The sequence below is a fragment of the Octopus sinensis genome, linkage group LG3 (genome assembly GCF_006345805.1).
Source record: "Octopus sinensis linkage group LG3, ASM634580v1, whole genome shotgun sequence".
In the NCBI taxonomy this organism is placed as follows: domain Eukaryota; kingdom Metazoa; phylum Mollusca; class Cephalopoda; order Octopoda; family Octopodidae; genus Octopus; species Octopus sinensis.
Window position 1 is genome coordinate 17,176,017 of NC_042999.1, and position 22,500 is coordinate 17,198,516.

Below are 22,500 nucleotides of genomic sequence, written 5' to 3' on the forward strand. Positions count from 1 at the left end.
TTTGTGCATCGAACATTTCTAAAATAGATTATATACTTTCTATAACCAATGGGCATATTTAATATCTATATATCGTTTTCCTAGATATAGAAGAATTAGATTTTCAATGATGCCCCCAAAGAAAGAAATGGCTTCTGGACAAAGCTCTGAAATTTAACATCAATACAATCAATAATACCACAGGCGTTTGTGCGGTGATATTTCCGTATTTTCAATAGTTTTCTTCCGGTGATACATATTGAACTTGTTATAAAGGATGAATCGATAAATAAGAAGAATTCCTTTTTAATTCTCTCACACAATACGTCGACAGATTAATTGCTTCGCATGCATTTAATTGGAATTCTCGCCCGCATTTCATTCTATAATTCCGATTCCAAAGGCGGATGTCATATTTCGCTCTCGTATCCGATAAGAACAGATAACTATAATGCCATATCTAGATATTTAATAGCAACAATCCATTGGGAAACTATGTTGAGATGTAATGATTCTTTTGTTTGTAAGTAATGCTATCATGAAGCACTTGGTCTTAGATAATACACGTGCGTAAAGGTCAAATGCAACCCGGATTAAGTGATTGAAAATATATGTGTGTGTGTTTATACATACATATATATGTTTATATATATATATATATATATATATAATATATATATATATATATATATAATGATATATATCAATCTCTCTCTGGAACACACACATATACAAGTGCGTCTGTGTGTACATCCATACTTAGATTAATACTGATGATTCAAAATGATTCCTCGACATGAAATAATAAAAGACGAGAGCTATGGTGGGACAACAAGTCTGGTTTAAATATAAATTCGTGCTTAAGTACATGATATGTTCAATAGATGTTTGGGTTTTAAAACGACAGTGAGTATAGCTTTTAATTAAAACAGTGTTCGAGTGCTATAAATATCAGTCTGTGTTCAACTCGGTTTGTGTGTGTGATATAAAACTTGTTTATCTATATATAAGAATATATATACGTACGTACATACATATAGATAATCATGTACGTATAGACACAAATACATACATACAAACACAAAACACGTATATATATATATATATATATCACTGTGAGTGCTTATTGAGTGAAAACACCTAATGCTCCAAGTTGTTCCGGCAAGGGGGGGGCGAACCCTGCTGTTCTCTTTCCCTACCAGTTTCTCTAACTCTTTCTTCCTGTTTCTTTTGTACCTGTATCTCAAAGGGGCCAGTCTTGTCACACTCTGTGTCATGCTGAATTTCCACGAGAACAACGTTATGTGTACACGTGTCTGTGGAGTGCTCAGCCACTTGCACACTAATTGCACGAGCAGGTTGTTCCGTTGATCGGATCATCTGGAACCCTCGCTAGGGAATGTGCAGGGAGGAAGTAATAGAGGATGGTAGGAGGAAACAAATGAAATTTAAGGATGAGGTTGAAAGGAATTTATAGTGAAGAAGTAATGTTCATTTCATAAAGGGATCGTATATTTGCCTTGGGTTCAGTCAGATTTCGTATTAAAGTGTATATATTGCTGTTAACAACTAAGAAATTGGTTCCTAAAAGGAATTGACAGCTGAAAGACATTATCGAAATATATAGATTCGTAAAGGGGTCTCATGAGCAAAGTTTTACTCTTTTACTTGTTTCAGTCATTTGACTGCGGCCATGCTGAAGCACCGCCTTTAGTCGAGGAAATCGACCCCAGGAATTATTCTTTGTAAGCCTAGTACTTATTCTGTCGGTCTCTTTTGCCGAAACGCTAAGTTACGGGGACGTAAACACACAAGCATCTGTTGTCAACACACAACACACACACACGTATGTATAGATATACATATATACGACGGACTTCATTTAGTTTCCGTCTACCAAATCCACTCACAAGCCTTTGGTCGGCCCGAAGCTATAGTAGAAGACATTTGCCCAGTGGGCCACGGAGTGACACTGAACCCGGAACCATGTGGTTGGTAAGCAACCTACTTTCCACACAGCCACTCCTGAGCCTATGTATATCAACTAATCTAACGCCTCCATAATTATTCTAATAGAGAACCAAAACCAGAAATTTTCAAGGAGAAGCCGAGTTGCTTACATTTACTTTAGTAATTAACTGTTGCGTATTTTATCGATACCGCATAGGGGAATGTGAATGCCGATTTCGGCTAACTTAAACTCAAAACACGAAGAAAGATGAAACACGGCTAAGCATTTTGTCTGTCGCGGTAATGATTCCACCGATCCAAGGCCTGACCATCACTATAATAATCTGTCTACCTCACGCGCGATTACATGTACCCCAGTGTTCAACTGGTGTTTATTTTACTGGCGAATACTTCCGCTAAACAATTGCAGCTTGGAAGGTGTTTATAAGCCATTTAAGAAACACAAAAACCGTTAGATTCAATTCAACATTTAAATTTAATTTGCTAAAATAATTTCGTCGCTTTAAGACAGCGATCTGTTCACTGACAAAATTCCATGCTGTTTATATATATATATATATATATATATACATATTGCGGAGATGTACTTGCATAGCGAATGACTTGATCTGAGATCGTGTGCTGGAACGAAAACAATTGCAGCGTGGAAGGTGTTTATAAGCCATTTAAGAAACACACAAAAACCGCTAGATTCACTTCAACATTTAAATTTAATTTGCTAAAATTTTCGTCGCTTTGAGACGGCGACCTGTTCACTGACAAAATTCTATGCTGTTTATATATATATATATATATATTATATATATATATATAATATATATATATGGCGGAGATGTACTTGCATAGCGAGTGACTTGATCTGAGATCGTGTGCTGGAACGAAAACAATTGCAGCATGGAAGGTGTTTATAAGCCATTTCAGAAACACACAAAAATCGTTAGATTCACTTCAACATTTAAATTTAATTTGCCAAAATATATTCATCGCTTTGGGACCGTGACCTGTTCACTGACAAAATTCCGTGTTTTTGCATGTTTCTTAAATGTCTTATAAACACCTTCCACGCTGCGATTTTTTTCGCTCCAGCATACGATCGCAGTTAAGGTCACTTGCTATGCAAGTACATCCCCGTAAGATAACACAAAAGCAAGTGAAACGCGGCATATAACTAAGGTTCATGGTGCATCGCTCAGCAGTGCGTTAAACGCACTCAAGAGAAACTGGATGACTGAGACAAAACTGCAATAACACTAATTTAGGAAGCTGATACTAAAGAACCGTAGAATTCAATGTTATAGTAATTCTAATATTAGAGAACGTTGCCAGAAATGTTATCGTACGTTGTTAAATTTTGCTTTCAAAGAAACACATGGGGTAAATATTATAGAGACGATACGGGGTAGAGTGCCACATCGTAAATCATAGAAATTTGGAGTAAAATATATGGACACGAGCTCCTATACGGAAATCAATTGAGCAGAACAATATTTTCATAAAAATATATATCGAAGATATATATTCTCAAGAAATTAGATTAATTCAAACATCAAGTTTAAACATCCAAATAATGTTTGGCTATTAATTTGCGAAAAACTCTGCATCTTACTTTCCGTTTTGATTGAATCACGTCAACTTTATAAATAAATCAAATAAACCCAAAACAGTGATTCGGAATTCGCTTTGAGACCATTGAAGAATCAATAAATATATTTCAAATTTCGATTATATATTCTACTGGAAACGTTATTCAAGTGCAAACACCGTATTGTTGGTAGAAATCTGCCGTTTATATGTAATAATAATAATAATAATAATAATACTAATAATAATAATAATAATCAATAATAATAATAGTAATAATAATAATAGTAATAGTAATAATAATAATAATAATAGTAATAATAAAAATAAGATAATACTAATAATAAAAATAACAATAATAATGATAATAATAATCATAAAGATCTTAATAATAATAATAGTAATGGTAATAATAATAATAATAATAATAATAATAATAATAATAGTGACGATGATGATAATAATAATAATAATAATAACAATAATAATAATAATAATAATAATATTAATAATAACAATAATAATAATAATAAGAAGAAGAAGAATAATCATAGTAATAATAATAATAGTAATAGTAATACTACTACTACTAATGATAATAATAGTAATCATAGTAATAATAATAATAGTAATACTACTACTACAACTACTACTACTAATTATAATAATAATATTAATAATAGTAATACTAATAGTAATAATAATAATATTAATAATAATGATAATAATAATAATTATAATAGTATTGATAATGGTAATAATAATAATAATATAATAATAATAATAATAATAATAATATAATAATAATAATAATAATGATGATAATAATAACACTGATGATAACTACTTGGCAAATGATATTTTGAATTAAACTCTAAAATATGAATTCCATGCAGCCTTCAACGTAACGCTACGACGTAATGTTTTTCTTATCTTTTCATCAAAATAACAACAGTTGGTACCGTTATGGTTAAACATCTCTGGTGAGCCAAGGAACAGTCTTTGTAAAGCAAAACAGAAAAGTTCTAGTAAATAAGCAACAACTGGCGTGCTCAACATAAATTATCTCAAGTGAAACAACTTTTTTTTTTACATATATATACTTATTAAATCTTAAGTCTCGTACTAAGTAACTTAAATATTTATCTATGATCGCCTTTCATCTTCATCTTTTCATTTAGCAGATGCTAGTAAACTCTGCAGTAAACCCCAAACTTTCGCACGCACGCATATTCAAACACTTATAAACACCACACACACACACACACACATAGAAGAACTCGCGATCATACGCATATACACACATTTATACACATAATGCGAACAACTATCTACCCGTCTTTCCCTTTCTGTTCACTATCTTCCTATATATATATATATATATATATATATATATATATATATATATATATATATATATATATATATCTATAATATATATATATATATATATATATATATATATCTATATATATATTATATATATAATATATATATAATATCTATATATATATATATATATATATATAATATGCGTGCCCCGCCCCAGCATGGCCTCAGCCGGATGGCTGAAACAAGTAAAAGAGTAAAAGAGTAAAAGAGTATATAATATATATATATATGTTATGTAGTATTATATATATATATATATATATATATATATATTATATATATATATATACACAATATTCATACATACATACATACATACATATTTATATATATGTATTATGTCTATTTGAATACATGTATATATATATATGCGTGTATGCACACAAATACACACACACATATATATATATAAATGTCTGTATGTATACATGTATATATTTAAACGCAGTTGCAGGTATAAGTGTGTGTCGATGTAAGAATATATATATATGTATATACACTTGTAAACATGTTATTTCTCGAAAAGAGGGGAAAAAAATTATAATGAGAAAACATTTGAATAGTGAAAAATTTAATAATCATCAGATACAATTAAATTTTGAAATAAAATTTCAGTTGTTGATGTTTATAGCGATTTACACAATACTTGTCTTTACGACCGCCGGCCAAATTAAACTGAATTCATAAACTGACAAAAAAGCTATATAAAAACGAGATAAATTAAGAAAACGACAAAAAAGAAAGTAGACATAGATTATATCAAACGATGATTGAAACGTTTGATGTAAGTATCAGACGATATAGTTTTTTTATATTCTCGATTCTGTGCTGTTTTTGATTGTCATACGAGACAACAGTAACAGCATCAACATTAGCCTGAAAACAACAATATCAACCAAAGTAGAAAACACCTATCGCTTAAATATATCAAAAGAAATTTTTTTTTGTAAAATATTTCTCGATTTGTTATAGAAATAAATATATATATATATATATATATATATATATATATATATATATATATATATATATATATATATATATATATCTATATTATATATATATATGTGTGTGTGTGTGTGGGTGTATTTATATATGACGTTTGTTTATTTATGTAAATATAAATACGTGTGTGTATAAAGCTTGAACAGTCGCTGCAGACAGGCAAATATCTGTTTAGAATTTGGATCAGTCTCCTTTAATCTTGCTTATATCTTTACATATGTAAATGTGTACAATTGCGAATGCGCTTCAGAACCAATCAATATCCATCAGTATTACTAAATACATGCAGATGGAACTTATATATATATATATAGTATATATATATATATATATATATATATATATATATATATATTGTATGGTATGTATTTGTATGTATGTATGTATGTATGTATGTATGTATGTATGTATTTATGTATGTATGTATGTATGTATGTATGTATGTATGTGTGCGTGTGCGTATATCTGTGTTTCCGTGTATATGCATGTGTGTCAGTTTGATTTATAAGTTTCTTTCGTAGAATACGTTATCCTAATTCTTCAGGACAAGTTTTTTACTGCAATACTTCGCTGAAGCCTATTCTTTGGAACACCGATTGAAGAAATAATAGTTTTATTCTTCGGTACAAAAAAAATGTAAGTATTGCATATCCTTCATACTTCAATCCTTGATAATCATACGTACTTTTCATTTGTTAATTAAAGTGACCTCGTCACAAGCTAATATATCATATGATAAAATAAAAACTGTTCTTTGTTACAATACATATTATATTTTGTGCATCTCTGTGAGTGCCTTTCTTTGCATATAATTTTTGTGATTTCTCGTTTGTTGTGTCTATGGAATGGAACAAGATTTTTCCAAGCAATGTTATATATCAATGAATTTGAAGGTTTCTCATTTTACAGTTATTTACTTGGAATTTAAAAAGTGAATGTTTCGTAATAACGAATAAAGAAAAAGTGAACGAATATAAATGCCCGACAAAGGTATGGCTGTGTGTTTCGGAATTTTACTTCGTAATTATGTAGTTTGAGGTTCAATCTCACTCTCCTGCATGCTGGGCAAATGTCTTCTGCTATACCGCTGAGGTGACCAAAGCTTTGTGATTGAATATGTGTATTTGGTTGACAGAAACTGTGTGGTTGTCCGTCGCACGCACATACACACACAAACGCATGAGGTATAGTTTCATGTATATGTATATATGTATACATATATAGATTGTGTGTGTGTGTGTGTGTGTGTGGTCTATATATATTTATGTATGTATGTGTGATTGTAGTTGAATTCGTTCCCCTCCCACTGCTAAGGAATCACTGTTGGTTTGTTTACGTTCGTCTGATAATATCATTTCAGCGAAAGAGTACAAGAGTAGATAAAAAAGATTTAAATTTTAAGTAATTACTGGGATCACTTCATACGGTTAAAACAAGGATGTAATTATCCAGCATGGTCGCAATTCAAGAACTGACCGCGTGAAACAATTACCAGCGTTAAACGTATTACTGATGAAAGCCACAGATTATCTGCAGTTAGCAATCTCTGTTGTAATCCATGTAGCCTTCATATGGGAAATATAGTTGGGCAGGTGAAAAATACTTCACGTTGCTTAATCTAGAACAGGCCTGGCCAAATCGAATTACATCGACGATCATTTTAATCACAGAAAAATGTTTGTGGGCCTCTTGTATACTGACAGAATTGAAAGCATTTTGCTTTCTCATGCTTTTATTCCAATAATGAATAAATTACCGTTGTATAAACATGAATTTTTAACGTTGCAAAACCAGTAGTATCTTTCTTTTTTTACTTTTCATTGCAATCTTTAATTTTTGATAAATTAAAAAAAAATTTTGTTTAAATAAACGCATCTCAAGAAAGTATCAAGCAGGCTGCAAGATTAAGTCTGCGGGCTGCATGCAACCCTCGGGTTTCCGGTTCGCCAGCCCTGATGAGAACTTCATCTGGCGCACTTGGGAGTTCAATAAAAGTTTTATAGGACGACAAGATACGTTGTCTATGGTTTGCATAAGTTTTATTGTTTGCATACAGTTAATCAATTAGATATCACCTAAGACTGGGAGTTTCGAGTCACTCAAAAGAATATTGTTTTCAGTTTGAAATGAAACATATTTTTGAGATATTCCTATACTGCCCACAAAGGGCTACACACAGATGGGACAAACAAGGACAGACAAAGGGATTAACTCGATTGTATCGACCCCATTGCGTAACTGGTACTTATTGAAACGACCCCGAATGGATGAAAGGCAAAGTCGACCTCGGCTGAATTTGAACTCAGAACGTAGCGACGGATGAAATATTGCTAAGCATTTCGCCCGGCGTGCTAACATTTCTGCCAGCTCGCCTCCTTGACAGAATATCTCAAATATGTAAGTATATATAGTAGAAAATATATCTTAACTGCGAAGATTTTTTCGATGTAGATTCTAACTCAACTTACTCGAACAGTTCTGTGGTTAACTCTGCCTCACCCTTGATCATCCTCTCTTTTTTTACAGCTATTGTTCAGAAACCTACAATATACAATTAGCCTTAGAGTTCGTTATATGTTACAGTATGAGAAGTGAGTGACTTAGCTGATATTTGTAGCATGATGACCGACCACTGTGACAAGCCGTCATTACCACAATCATCTACGGTGGTTGCTTGTGTTATTTAACCATGATCCAACAAAGGTGTAACCAAAGAATATTCTAGTGTAACTATTCACATTTTTTATACACCCATAACTAAAATAGAGCTTCCACATTATGTCTTCAATTAAGATTGTGTAAACTAGTTTTATATTAGATATAGCTCATATGTTATAAGTATTTTGAGCTGCCACATAAAGACAACTTGAACAGTTGCAAGGAAATATAAATTTATAGCCTGTTTGATTTCTTTGATTGCTTAAAGATTGAAATATCTAAAAACTGTGAATATTTCTCAAAAACAATTCAATTATAGGGCAAATGCTAGATATATTTGTGTGGAATTTTGGCACAAGGCAAGCAAAGTTCGAAGAAGGGAGGTAAGTCGATCACATCGACCCAGTGCGCAATCGACCCCGAAAAGATGAAAGACAAATTCGCCCTCAGCAGAATTTGAACTTAGAATGTAAAGTCGGATGAAATATCGCTAAGCATTTTCTTTTCTGCTCTAGACACAAGGCCCTAAATTTTGGGGGAGGGATTCAGTCAATTAAATCGACCCCAGTACGCAACATTTATTTAATTTATCAACCACAAAAGGATAGTATATATATATATATATATATATTTATATATATATATATATATATGTGTGTGTGTGTGTGTGTGTGTGTGTGTGTGTGTGTGTATGTGTTTGTGTGTGTGTTTGTGTGTGTATATGTATATATATCGGGTACGTATATTTTCTCTCATAACTTATGCGGTAAGGCGTAACACCCGATAGAATAGGTACCAGACATACGTATTGGCGTGGATGTGCTCAAATCGGCACCCCAGCATGGCCGCAGTCTAATCAGGGAAACGAAAAATATATACATATATATATATATATATATATATATATACATACGCATATATATATTTATACATAGATATACATATATATACATACATACACTATACACATACATATATACATATATTTACACATACACACACACACACAAACACACACACACACACACACACACACACACACACACACACACACACACACACACACACACACACATATATATATATATATATATATATACATATATACATTCACACATCCATACGCGTTATATATTTGGAAGTGTGTATACTGTATTATATCACCGTGATCACCGTGAGCGACTAGGCTATCGGATGTTGCTACACATCGCTGATCACAATGCGCTTGGCATTGTTTTAGCCTTCAAATGACTCCACCCTGCTGGCTAAGCAAGAAGGCCAACAGAAGAAAGAGTGAGAGAAAGTTGTGGCGAAAGAGTACAGTAGGTATCGCCACCACTCCTTGCCGGAGCCTCATGGAGCTTTAGGTGTTTTCGCTCAATAAACACTCACAATGCCCGGTCTGGTAATCGAAAACGCGATCCTACAACCGCGAGTCCACTGCCCTAACCGCTGGGCCATTGCGCCCCCACACTGTATAATATAAACTTCCTAATATTGCTAATCAATATCGTTGCATGATATAAGTACATCTATACATATGTATTACATAACATGTAGTCATATAAATGTTTAACTTCCAATAACAGTTTTCGATATTCCGAAAACGATTTGCTTGAAGAAATTTCGCAGCAAAAATCTATCCACGCTTGGTATATCTTCATTTAGTAAAATAGGTGAAGAATATGCATTCACAAATATTGCAAAATATACAATTGATTCTAAGCATGTTTCTTTCCTTTTAGAACTAAATATATTTAGGAACGTTTAATAGATATTTTGTAAAAATATTTGTACATATTGTTTATTACTGAACACGTTTCATACGTTAGTTTTCCATTCACATTAAATATCACGTTGAGAATCAGAAAACAAAAACAAAATAAAAACCCACAATAACGAAACGCTGTATGAAGGCAACAAAATCAAAAACAACAACAACAACAATTATAATGATAATAATAATAATAATAACAATAATAATAATGATAATAATAATAATAATGATAATCATAATAATAATAATGATATAATAATAATAATGATAATCATAATAATAATAATGATAATAATAATAATAATAATAATAATAATAATAATACAATAATAATAATGATAAAATAATAATAATTGATAATCATAATAATAATAATGATAATAATAATAATAATAATAATAATAACAATAATAATAATGATAATAATAATAATAATGATAATCATAATAATAATAATGATAATAATAATAATAATAATAATAATAATAATAACAATAATAATAATGATAATAATAATAATAATGATAATCATAATAATAATAATGTAATAATAATAATAATGATAACATAATAATAATAATGATAATAATAATAATAATAATAATAATAATAATAATAATAATAATAATAATAGAATATAACGTAACTAAATATAATGGAAACAGTGGTAATAATATAACAGCAGTAATTATAACAATATTGACAATAACATAAACAATTATATTAACGAGAAAAATAACAACAACCTCAACAACAGCAGCAACAACAACAACAACAACAATAATAATAATAATGATAATGATGATAATAATAATAATAATGAGGATGATGATGATGATGATGATAATAATAATAATAATGATAATAATAATGGTGATGGTGATGATGATAACAATACTATTACTACTACTACTACTCTTACTACTACTACTACTACTGCTACTAATTTTTACTACTACTACTAATAATAAAAATAATAATAATAATAATATTAATAATATTAATAGAATTAATCCGTTCCAGTAAACACGATGAAATTATTCAGTAAAGCTCTGACTGATTACGCAGCCGAGTATGACGAAAGGAATAACGAAGAAGATTCTCAAACGGAAATTTCTGCTGAATACGCCTTTTGCTATGAAAGCAATACGTTAGAACAAAGAAAGCTGTGAATATCATATCCTTCATTGAAATTCTGCCCAGGAATAAGACGTGAATGCCGTTGACTGATAGGGTTCCAAATTTCCTAAAAACATAAAATCTTATCTCCCCTCCTATTCCCTAGGTCTCTTACCCCTTCTTTCTTGGTTTACGTTTCCTCGATGTATATATGTTTGTCTGGATGTATATAGTGTAGATGTAATTATATATACTCGTTTGACTTACTTGCATGCATCTATGAGATTTTATGTCCGTGCGAGGATATGTCGAGTCTTGTATATGATATATATATTTATGTATATATATATATATATATATATATATAATATATATATATATATATATATATATATCTACACACACAAACATATATATTCAAATTTACATTTATATATGTACTCATATACATACATATATACATATATATACATATATATATGTATATATACTCACATACATACATATATATCATCATTATCATCATCATTTAACGTTCACTTTCCTTGCTAGCATGGGTTAGATGATTTGACTGTGGACAGATGGCTGATCACGCTAGAATCTGATCTGGCAGAATTTTTACAGCTGGATGCCCTTCCTGACGTCAACCACTCCGAGAGTGTAGTGAGTGCTTTTACGTCCACCGACACTAGGGCCAGTCAAGCGGTACTGGCAATGACCACACTCAAATGGTGTTTTTCACGTGCCACAGGCACGCTCGAAGGGTGGTTTTTACGTGCCACAGGCACGGATATATGCATTTATGTATATATATATATATATATATATTATATATATATATATATATATATATATATATTATATATATATATATATATATATATATATATACGTATATATGCGGCAATAAAAATAAATATATAAATATATATACTCAATGACTCATATAGGCTTATATACATGTGGATATAAATATGCCTAAAAGTGTATTTATTTAGTTATCTTAATATATATATATATCAACCAACATATTTCTCTCGTTCTCTCTCTCTTTACATAACCCCCTCCTCTCTGTCTCTGTGTCTCTATTTCTGTCTCTGTCTGTCTGTGTCTCTCTCTCTCTCTCTCTCTCTGTATATATATATATATATATATATATATAGAGAGAGAGAGAGAGAGAGAATTATATATATGTATATATATCTTCTTGAATGTATATGCACGTCGTTAATTCTTGGTCTGTTCTTCTAATGGGAATAGAGATAAAGAAAATAATGACGAAATTGAATTTATACCAAACACATACATACACTCCGACCCCAACACCCATATAACGTAGCAACTATTTGAAAACCGAAAAGGCTACATCTGATCCTCACTCACGCTGTCTCTAACATTTTCTTTCATTTATAAATAAACCTATAAAAGTGTATGATAAATGAATTCCAGAGAATATTTGAAGTTCTAACACATTTTACGATACATCAATATCTCCAATTAGGGGATTCTTTCCTTCCAAAATAAATATTTGATGAGCTTGCACCGGATTACGTCTGCAGTAATCGTATCCTTTAATGAGTATTCTTTCTGACAAACGACCATAATGCTATTTTCACTCTGTATATATTGGATACGTCTAGAGAGACATTCAGGATATTTGACTCAGTCAGCTCATAGAACATACATAGAAATTATTGATTTCCTACGTAGGCAAAATGCCACACGTTTGTTGGCAACACACACACACACACACACAAATATATATATATATATATATATATATATATATATATATATATATATATATATATATATATATATATCTATATATTGTATATATATATATTTATATATATCTATATCTAAATATATATATAGACACCCACACACACATATATATATAATAGATAGATAGATAGATAGATAGATATGTATATATATATATATATAGATATATACACTTATATAACTATATGTGTGTGTCGTGTGTATGTGTGTCTATATATGTATATATATGCGTTTATACAGGCGCGTGGCTATGCTTGTTTGTGCTGCACTCATTGCACTCATGATCAAAAGATTATGGTTTCGATTCCCGGACAGGGCGATGCATTGTGTTTTTGATCCAAACACTTCATTTAGCTTTGTTCAGTTCACTCAGCTGGCAAAGAGCATTAACATACACACACACAAACTTTCACACACACACACACACACACATGCACACTCACACACACATATATTAAAATCATTAATACAAACGGATAAATGGGTATGATAGTAAAACTGATATTATATCATTCTACGATATGCACAGGCCCTGAAATTTGGAGGTGAAGAATAGGAGATCCCTCTATTGTTTCACTGGTACTTAATTTATCGATCCCGAGAGAATGAAAGGTATAGTCAACCTCGGTTGAATTCAAACACAGGATGTGAACGCAGACGAAATACTTGTTACTTTACTACATACAAAGGGCTAAACACGGAGAGGACAAACGGATTAAGTCGATTATATCGACTCCAGTGCGTAACTGGTACTTATTTAATCGACCCCGAAAGGATAAAAGACAAAGTCGACCTCGGCGGAATTTGAACTCAGAAAGTAACGGGAGACAAAATACCTATATCTTTACTATTGACAAGGGGCAAAACACAGAGAGGACAAACAAGGACAGATAACGGGATTAAGTTGATTATATCGACCCCAGTGCGTAACTGGTACTTATTTAATCGATCCCCGAAAGGATAAAAGGCAAAGTCGACCTCGGCGGAATTTGAACTCAGAACGTAGCAGCAGATGAAATACCTATTTCTTTAGAACCCACAAGGGCTTAAACACAGAGGGGACAAACAAGGACAGACAAAGGGATTAAGTCGATTATATTGACCCCAGTGCGTAACTGGTACTTATTTAATCGACCCCGAAATGATGAAAGGCAAAGTCGACCTCGGCGGAATTTGAACTCAGAACGTAGCGGCAGATGAAATACCTATTTCTTTACTACCCACAAGGCTTAACACAGAGAGGACAACAAGGACAGACAAAGGGATTAAGTCAATTATATTGACCCCAGTGCGTAACTGGTACTTATTTAATCGACCCCCGAAAGGACGAAAGGCAAAGTCGATCTCGGCGGAATTTGAACTCAGAACGTAGCGGCAGACGAAATAACATATACGCATGTATATATATATATATATATATATATATATGCATATATATATGTATATATATGTATATATGTATATATATACATGTTTATCTATAGCAATATCTAACCCCTCTCTCCCTCTGACTCCCGCTCTCTCTCTCTCTATATATATATATTTATACTAGCAGCATAGCCCGGCGTTGCCCGGGTATATAAGAGCCCCTAGTAGGCAACGACTAATCCCAATGTAGTCCTTTCCCTCCAGGGAACGAAGGTGCATGTGGACGTTGCAATGTCTTGTCTTCACTGGAATACTTCTGTATATACGATGTTCCTAGCTGTCCGTTTGGGCGAAAACATGAAAACATCATTGCGCCTCCCAACGCGTGAACAGCCCACGTAGAGTTGACCGTGGGCGAAGCACTGTTCGCCCAAATGTAACCCAGCGACTTGTAGCGTTTGGCCTTGGGATTTATTGATCGACTTGCGAAGCAGAGTTTAACAGGAAACTGAGAACGCCTGAAGTGGATTGGTAGGTCAGCGCCCGACGGTTGAAGGTGCATCCGTGGAATGAAGACGTCCTCTCCCTTCCCACAACCGGTAAGTATTGTGGCCGTTATTAAATGTGGTGCCAAATGTTTCACAACCAAACGTGTGCCGTTGCACTGTTTAGGTGGAACCAAATTCCTGATGAGCATAATGGGCGCACCGACTTTTAACTTCAGGATGTGTGGTGGCAGGCCTGGCGGTTCAAGTGAATTCAGGAATTCAACAGGATAATCGGCAAGCTGGGCGGGGTCTGCTGTCCTATCTATAGATTTGTAGACGTGGACATCACCAGGAATAGCTTCAAGTAGCTGGATATTGATGGAGTTGACGGTTGTATTTTTGGGTGCGAGAATAGCTCTGCCTGCCAGCCATTTTAGGTCGCGTAAATTGTTTTGTAGGTCGTGGAAGACAGCGTCCCGGAGGCTAGCAGGGGTGTCGACAATGGTGCAAAGTGAGTCCAATTGAACGTAGCCATCCGCATCAGACAGCATCCTATTTTCACCGAGCGATAAGAGGTCCCTGGAGAATGCAGCGGATCCGCTGTCACCAATTAACTGCGCGCGCATGTTAGTTTGGAGGTGCAAGGGCCGCACATTGCCCAAAGAGCTGACGACTTAAGGCACGCGCGCACGGCATCGGCACGGGTTCCTTTTGGAATAACAGGTAGAGTCTGCCTGAAGTCTCCTGAAAGAAGTAAAGTTAATCCTCCCATGGGGGCCGTAGAGTCTCTGATGTCTTGCAGGGACCTGTCCAGTGCCTCAAGGGCGCCTTTGTGTGCCATAGTGCACTCGTCCCATACGATGAGTTTGCATCTGCGAAGAATGTCGGCCTGTTCTGAGTTCTTGGCGATGTTGCAGATAGGTGACTCGGACTTTGCCAGATCGAGCGGGAGTCTGAAGGCAGAGTGGGCGGTTCTGCCACCCGGAAGCAACGTGGCCGCGATACCAGAGGAAGCTACAGCCAGGGCAATGTCCGTGTTGCGTCTGACCTCTGCCAGAATTAGTTTAGTGACGAAGGTTTTGCCAGTGCCGCCGGGTGCATCAAGGAAGAAAATCCCCCCACGTTGCTGTCTGACAGAGTCTACGATGGTGTTGTAGGCTATGCGCTGGTCTGGAAGCAGCCGTGGTTCATTATCTTGGACGTACTGGTGCAGTTCCTCAATGCAGTAGGAAGTTTCGCGTAACAATTCAGCAGACATAACATTGGCGTGTTCACGTGTGGGTGGTGGAAGGCCGTACTCTGTTAAAGCAGACCCACCCATATCGATGACAGCGTCTTCGAGTTGAATGAGCGCAAAATTGTAAATGAAGTTGGTGAACGTGATCTCGGCGGAAGGGCAGTGTTGCTGAGCCGTACGTAAGAAGTCGTGCGACATGTCATCCCTGTATTTCATCCAGAGACTTAGTGGATTACTAAGCTGACATTTTTGAAGAAGGATTGCGAAAAGATGTCGTAGGGCCGAATGCGTTTGCAGTAAAGCACCCTCTGCCATCGTGGCGTCCCACTGGGAGTCATCCTCTAGAAGGCCAAGTCTCATACATGCTTCCCTGAAGGTGTCGCACAGAACCCCATTGACGGTACGTATATTGGCGAAACCTGTTGGACCAGTGACCTCATGTAGAAGAGACGGAGGTAGAAGCATTCTTGCTGGTTTGGCGGGATGTTGTAAACTCGACCCAGGCAGGAGTCAAACTTGACGCCTGGGAAGCTTTCGACGTTTTTGCCGGATTTCCGTCGAATCCAGGTGTTTTTAGACCACACGAAGTACGATGGGACCTGTGGGTACAAAAGCGTTCGAGCGAAGTCATCACGTTGGCATAATTTGAAGAAACCAGTCAACGTTGTGTCTTTAGGGCTGGTGGCTATCTGCCAGCACTTTGCTCTGCCTTTGTTGATATATTTGCAGACATATTGTATTGACCTGATGGAGCTGCAGAACTCAACGTTGACGTGGGCTTTGAATATCTTCGACAGGAAGGACAGTAGGGGACAATGTAGCTGTTGTCCACTTGATGTCGCCCAACCGTAATCGTGCGGCCTCCATTGGCTGGACTCCTTCGTTTGTACAGCGGATACCCATCGCCGCCTGTTTTAGTCTCCAAAGTGAACCGTTTAGGGAATCCCTTTGAGCAGGCTAATCCGTTTTTGTAGCATGGTGTGTTGGCGTAATTTGGTCCACAGGGCCCGTGTACCATGGTAGTGCGGACAATTTCGTAGAGTCCGGGGTCCTCATCGGGGTCAGGAATCTCGGCGGAAATGAATTTGTCAATGTCATTAGTCTCGATTTTATGAGTGAGCCAAAATTAAGATGTGAGCATGTGGCAAGCCCCTCTTTTGCCACTCGACCGAAAACATGTGGCACCTGACATGCCCGAAAATCTGACCCTTAACTATCAAATCCTTCATTTTGCCCAAATTCAGACGGAAAACCCTAGCAACGATGTCGTGTCGATGGGTGTGAGATTGACCCGGGAGGATTTCGCGAGTGATTTCGTCGCAGCTGGGATTGCACGTGTAGGTGATAAAGAGGTCCGGCCGGCCGTAAATGCGCACGTAGGTCAAGGCGTCTTGGGTCCTTTCACGCATATATCGCGGTCCTCCCGTGAAGGTGGAGGGTAGAATGCATGGCTTGCCGATGTTGCGAGGGTCATTTTCTTGTTGCAAACCGTCACGGAGATGAATGTAGGAGTCGGAGCGAAGTTTGGTCTGATTAAGTTTAATGTATAGCAGCCTTTCCGATTCCATTTTTGCGGCCATGTCGACGGCGAACTGGTTGAATAGCTGACGACAACGGGGCAATAAGTTGAACTCACCCTCCCTGACCATGAACCGGTATGAGTAGAACGCCCTGCAGGAAACCGTCTTTGATGCCGCAGTAGTTTGATTGGAGGGCTGCCGTAAAGGAATTCCGAAGTGGTAGCCGTCTTCCCCATAAGGGAAAAGCAATGGATACTGAAGCGCGTCATAAGATCTGTGAGTCTCGCTGATCCTGTGTAGGTTGTTACCACGGGAGGAGATGATTATGTCACGGCTGTTGTGTTGCTCTCCGTGTATAACTGCGGCAATTTCGTTGCACGCAGGTGCGTTGAAACGGCGTTCGTGCTCCCCGTGGGGTCGTTTATCAGCATCAATGACAGGTGAAGTTTGGAGAAGGAGCACTGTCCAAGGCATATCTGAAGCTGCAGACGTAGCTGTTGATATCATGAAGCATGGTTTGGAGACGGAGAAGATGTCTTTGCGGGGAACATAGCTTGTACCCGGTATTATTCCAAGCGTGCATCAACCTGGTGGTTGTAGTCGGCAATGAAGTATATTTGGAGGAAAGAAGACTGCTGAATCTCGTCTGGCAGAAGTGACCCAATAAGATGGTAGACCTGTCCCTGCACTTTGAAAGTAGGCATCCAGCCTTCTCTGGGAGGAATTTTGGCCCCGAAAGAGGTCATTTGGAATGAGCAGTTGTACTTTCGAATTATTTCAAGGAATTGTGACGAATCGGGGGTTAAACCCGCCGCGAGATCCTTCAGTGGTTGAGGTGGTTCCCGTAGGGGTGGCAGGTCCACTTTGCCACCAGAGCAGCACAAACCAGGTGGCTCTCCGGGCCATTTCTTGGCTTTGCAAAACTGGCATACAATTGTCATTGACCCTATCTTGATGTCGTCACGCAAGGAGAAGTTAATTGTGGCGTCGTAGTTGAATGCTAGTGACAACCAGAAAGCGGGGGCAGGGGTACGTACACCACGAATGATATCCCGACGTTTGTTGATACTCTCAAGTCGAGTGCACCGTGCCTCAGCAGATTCAGATGCACGTGCGACAGCGGTAGCAGTGGCATCCCTTGAAAGCCTTTCAGCTCTCGCCTCAGCACCCTCTGAAGCCCTAGCAGAAGCAGTGTTAATGGCATGTCTGGATGTCCGAATAGTCCGTTGGTGTGGAGTTTCGGCAGATCGAGCCCTGGCTGTGTTTGCGGCGTTAGCAGCTTGGCGAGCTCTCCTCTGTTGAGGTGTTTCGGCAGTTTTGGCCATGGCTTTGTTTGCGGCGTCAGCATCTTGGCGAGTTCTCCTCTGCTGTGAGGTTTCGACAGATCGTGTCCTGGCAGTGCTAGTGGCGTTAGCCGCATTCCGAATGGCCCTTTGTTCGGGGTTCTCGCGAGCTCTGCGGATGGAAGCACAGTAAGAAGCCCGCATGTTTTGGCTGGACTGTTGCTCTTTCGTCAACCTCGAGCGGAGGGAAGATCTGTACGCTGCGACCCTTGCAAGTCGGGTAGAACGGTCGCTAGTAGTTTCAGATGCCTGAGCAGCGGCATAACGGGAAGCTGTTTGCGAGAGGCGCAAGGCGGTTTCCTCGTGGGTCTCGCGTGCCCTTCTAGCCCTAGCAGCCGATGCCTTGGCCGTCCGAGGGTTGAGGAGGGTCCTTCTCTTCTTGGGTGGCATTTTGGTGGATAGCAATGTGTTTGGCAAAGGTGTAATAAAAAGGAACACGTGGGGTAAGTATTTTGGTGGATAGCAATGTGTTTGGTAAAGGTGTAATAAAAAGGAGCTCGTGGGGTAAGTATCCGAAAATGTATAAAAATGTACAAAAACGGCCAAAAAGCTGGCAGCAATGTGAGTGACAACAACGAAAAAGTCAAAAGTGATCAAACTGAACAAACGAAAGGAAAAGTTTTTTGATGCACACGACAAAAGTGGTTTATAATAAACCAAGAGTTTGCAAGTAGCGTCCGAGGACCGTTAGGGTACGTCAAAAATTGAAGGTAAAACGTTTGGGGAGGTAGTTATAAAGAAAGTTTAAACCCAAAAAGTATTCGAATAACTTGCGGCTGCAGCAGCTATTAGCAGAAGTGGCGGTGTTGGGGGTAAAGTCTCGAATGTAATTTCTTCCTGGTAGGAATTGGTTGGATCGAATTATCGATAGCTAAAAAGGTCAAGTTGCGTCCCCTAGACAGTCTGGTTTGTGTTTAATACACAAATTTGTTTGCTATGTGTGCCACATATGATTAAATGAACCGATCTTTTCCAATAATGTATCCTATTGGAATAAAAAGGGCTATATAGCTCCTTGGCAGACATGATGCGCGTTGTGAAAAAAAAAAAGATTCCTGCCAATTTGTGAAAGATATTGTCGAAAATATGTCATCTTGAATTTGAACGCGATTTCCCAAAATGGCATGATTTTATCGATTGTTTCTGATGGTAAGGTATTGCATGGAAAACTAACGTCAGAATTGAGTTTCTTAGGGTAACATTAAGCTTCACCATGAGTTTGGTGAAAATCGATTGCAAGTTGTGAAAACTACCATAGATGATGCGTTGCATAAAAAAAGGTTAGATTCTCGAGTTGCGTCCCCTAGACAGTCTGTGGTTCATGTTTATGATTCTCGACCCCATGTCGAATTTATCAATTTTTTTCAGAACTGGGGGAACTTTTCAAAATTTTCGCTTCGTTAGTTTTGAATTATGACATTGGGCTATGTGTGTGTCAAGTTTCATCAGAATCGGTTGAAAGCCGTGGTCAGGGTGAGGGTACGAGAAAACAGACACACAGAAGCACGCACAGACAAACTGCCGTTTATATATAGAGAGATATATATGTGTAGCGCAATACGTGGATTCATGGAATCATTTGGCTATCACAGAAATCTCCTCAGGCGGACACAACTTGAAGACAACATCTTTGGTGCAGCCAAAATTTTCTGGTGGTGATCTGATGAGCTATTCATCTCTATCTGCATTGGTTTGTAAGTATACAACTTAAGTATACTCTATAGTTTGTAGCATGCATATAATTGCTTGTGTGTGTGTCCTTTATACAAATCCACGATATTTCAGTTAGAGGGGTCTCGAACTTTCTATGGTCATTCAAAATCATCCAAGGATGGTCGTGCGCATCTTTACATGTCGTCAGTCACCCCGCAAAGCCATTAAGAAAACAATAGAAGTGACTTTTTTGTGAATTTTTTATCCCAAACCCAATCCAAATGCCCGAAACTTGATACGCCAATTGAATGCCAGCTAGCTGTATGTGATTGGTGGGAGGTTTGGACAGTACGCGCGTGCATGTGCGCACGCACGCAGCTGTTTATGCATGCACTAGCATAGTGCTAGTGTAGAATAATACGTGTTTACTTTTCTAGTAATTAGGCGGCGGTCATACTGGGGCACCGCCTTGAAGAATTTTCAAGTCTGATAAGTATCAGAATCTATCGGTCCCTTTTGTCGAACCACTAAGTTTGAAATTATTAATACATGATGAAGACTGCGAAACGGCTGACCAGCGGTTAAATAAATATATTCACCTCTCATACCTCTTGACTTTTTATGGCACACACATGCACACACACACACACACACACACACATTTGTTATGAGTATGAGGTGTAGACAACTGTTATAACTACCAATTATCATGCTGATCGCTTTTATATTTTCATGTGTAATATATAATTTTACAACTGTCCCATACTGCATCTCTTTCGATTTCCATGTTTAGACGGATTTGCCCGTGTTTTTTTGTTTTTGTTTTTTTTTCAATTTATTTTAATTGAACCATATTAAAAGATCAAATACTAAGGCCTGCTGTTTGATAATTTAGTTTGTTTATGGTAACTAAATTTCCTATGAATTATTTCTTTTAATTAATTTCAAATAAGTTATTAACTTCGAATTGATTATTATAGTCTCAAATTATAAGTTTTTGTTTGAGCTTTTTTTGTGGTTAATTTTCGGCTCTATCATCATTTTAGACACGAGTTCAGCATTTTAATTAAAGTTGATGTAATGCCACAAAGCAGTTATATGTCTTCTTAGAACATCGGAAACTTATGTAATATTTCCTATGTCAATTACAACACTAATCAGTGTTCGTAGTGGAAGCAGCTAAGCGAGAAACCTTACTCGCTTAACTAGTAAAACCAATATCTCTAAGTCTATGTCTGAACTTAGTGTACACTTACGAAACTTTGTACTTCATTTCTTTCCTTCTGCTTTTCTCTCACTCCCTCCGTCCTTGCGCGTTTCTGTTCTCTGTTGTTTTATCTTCAACTCGTTTCAGTCGTTCGAATCGGTCATGCGCCGCATTGAAGGGGTTAATAGTAAAAACTCGACCCGACTACATATAACCATAAATTCTGGTGTTTGTTCTAACGATCTATGTTGCCAAACGAAGACATAATTAAACTAACACCGGTTGTCATGCTGTGGTGGAGGAATATCACACATATATATATGTATATGTGGAGGCGCAATGGCCCAGTGGTTAGGGCAGCGGATTCGCAGTCGGAGGATCGCTGTTTCGATTCCCAGACCGGGCGTTGTGTGT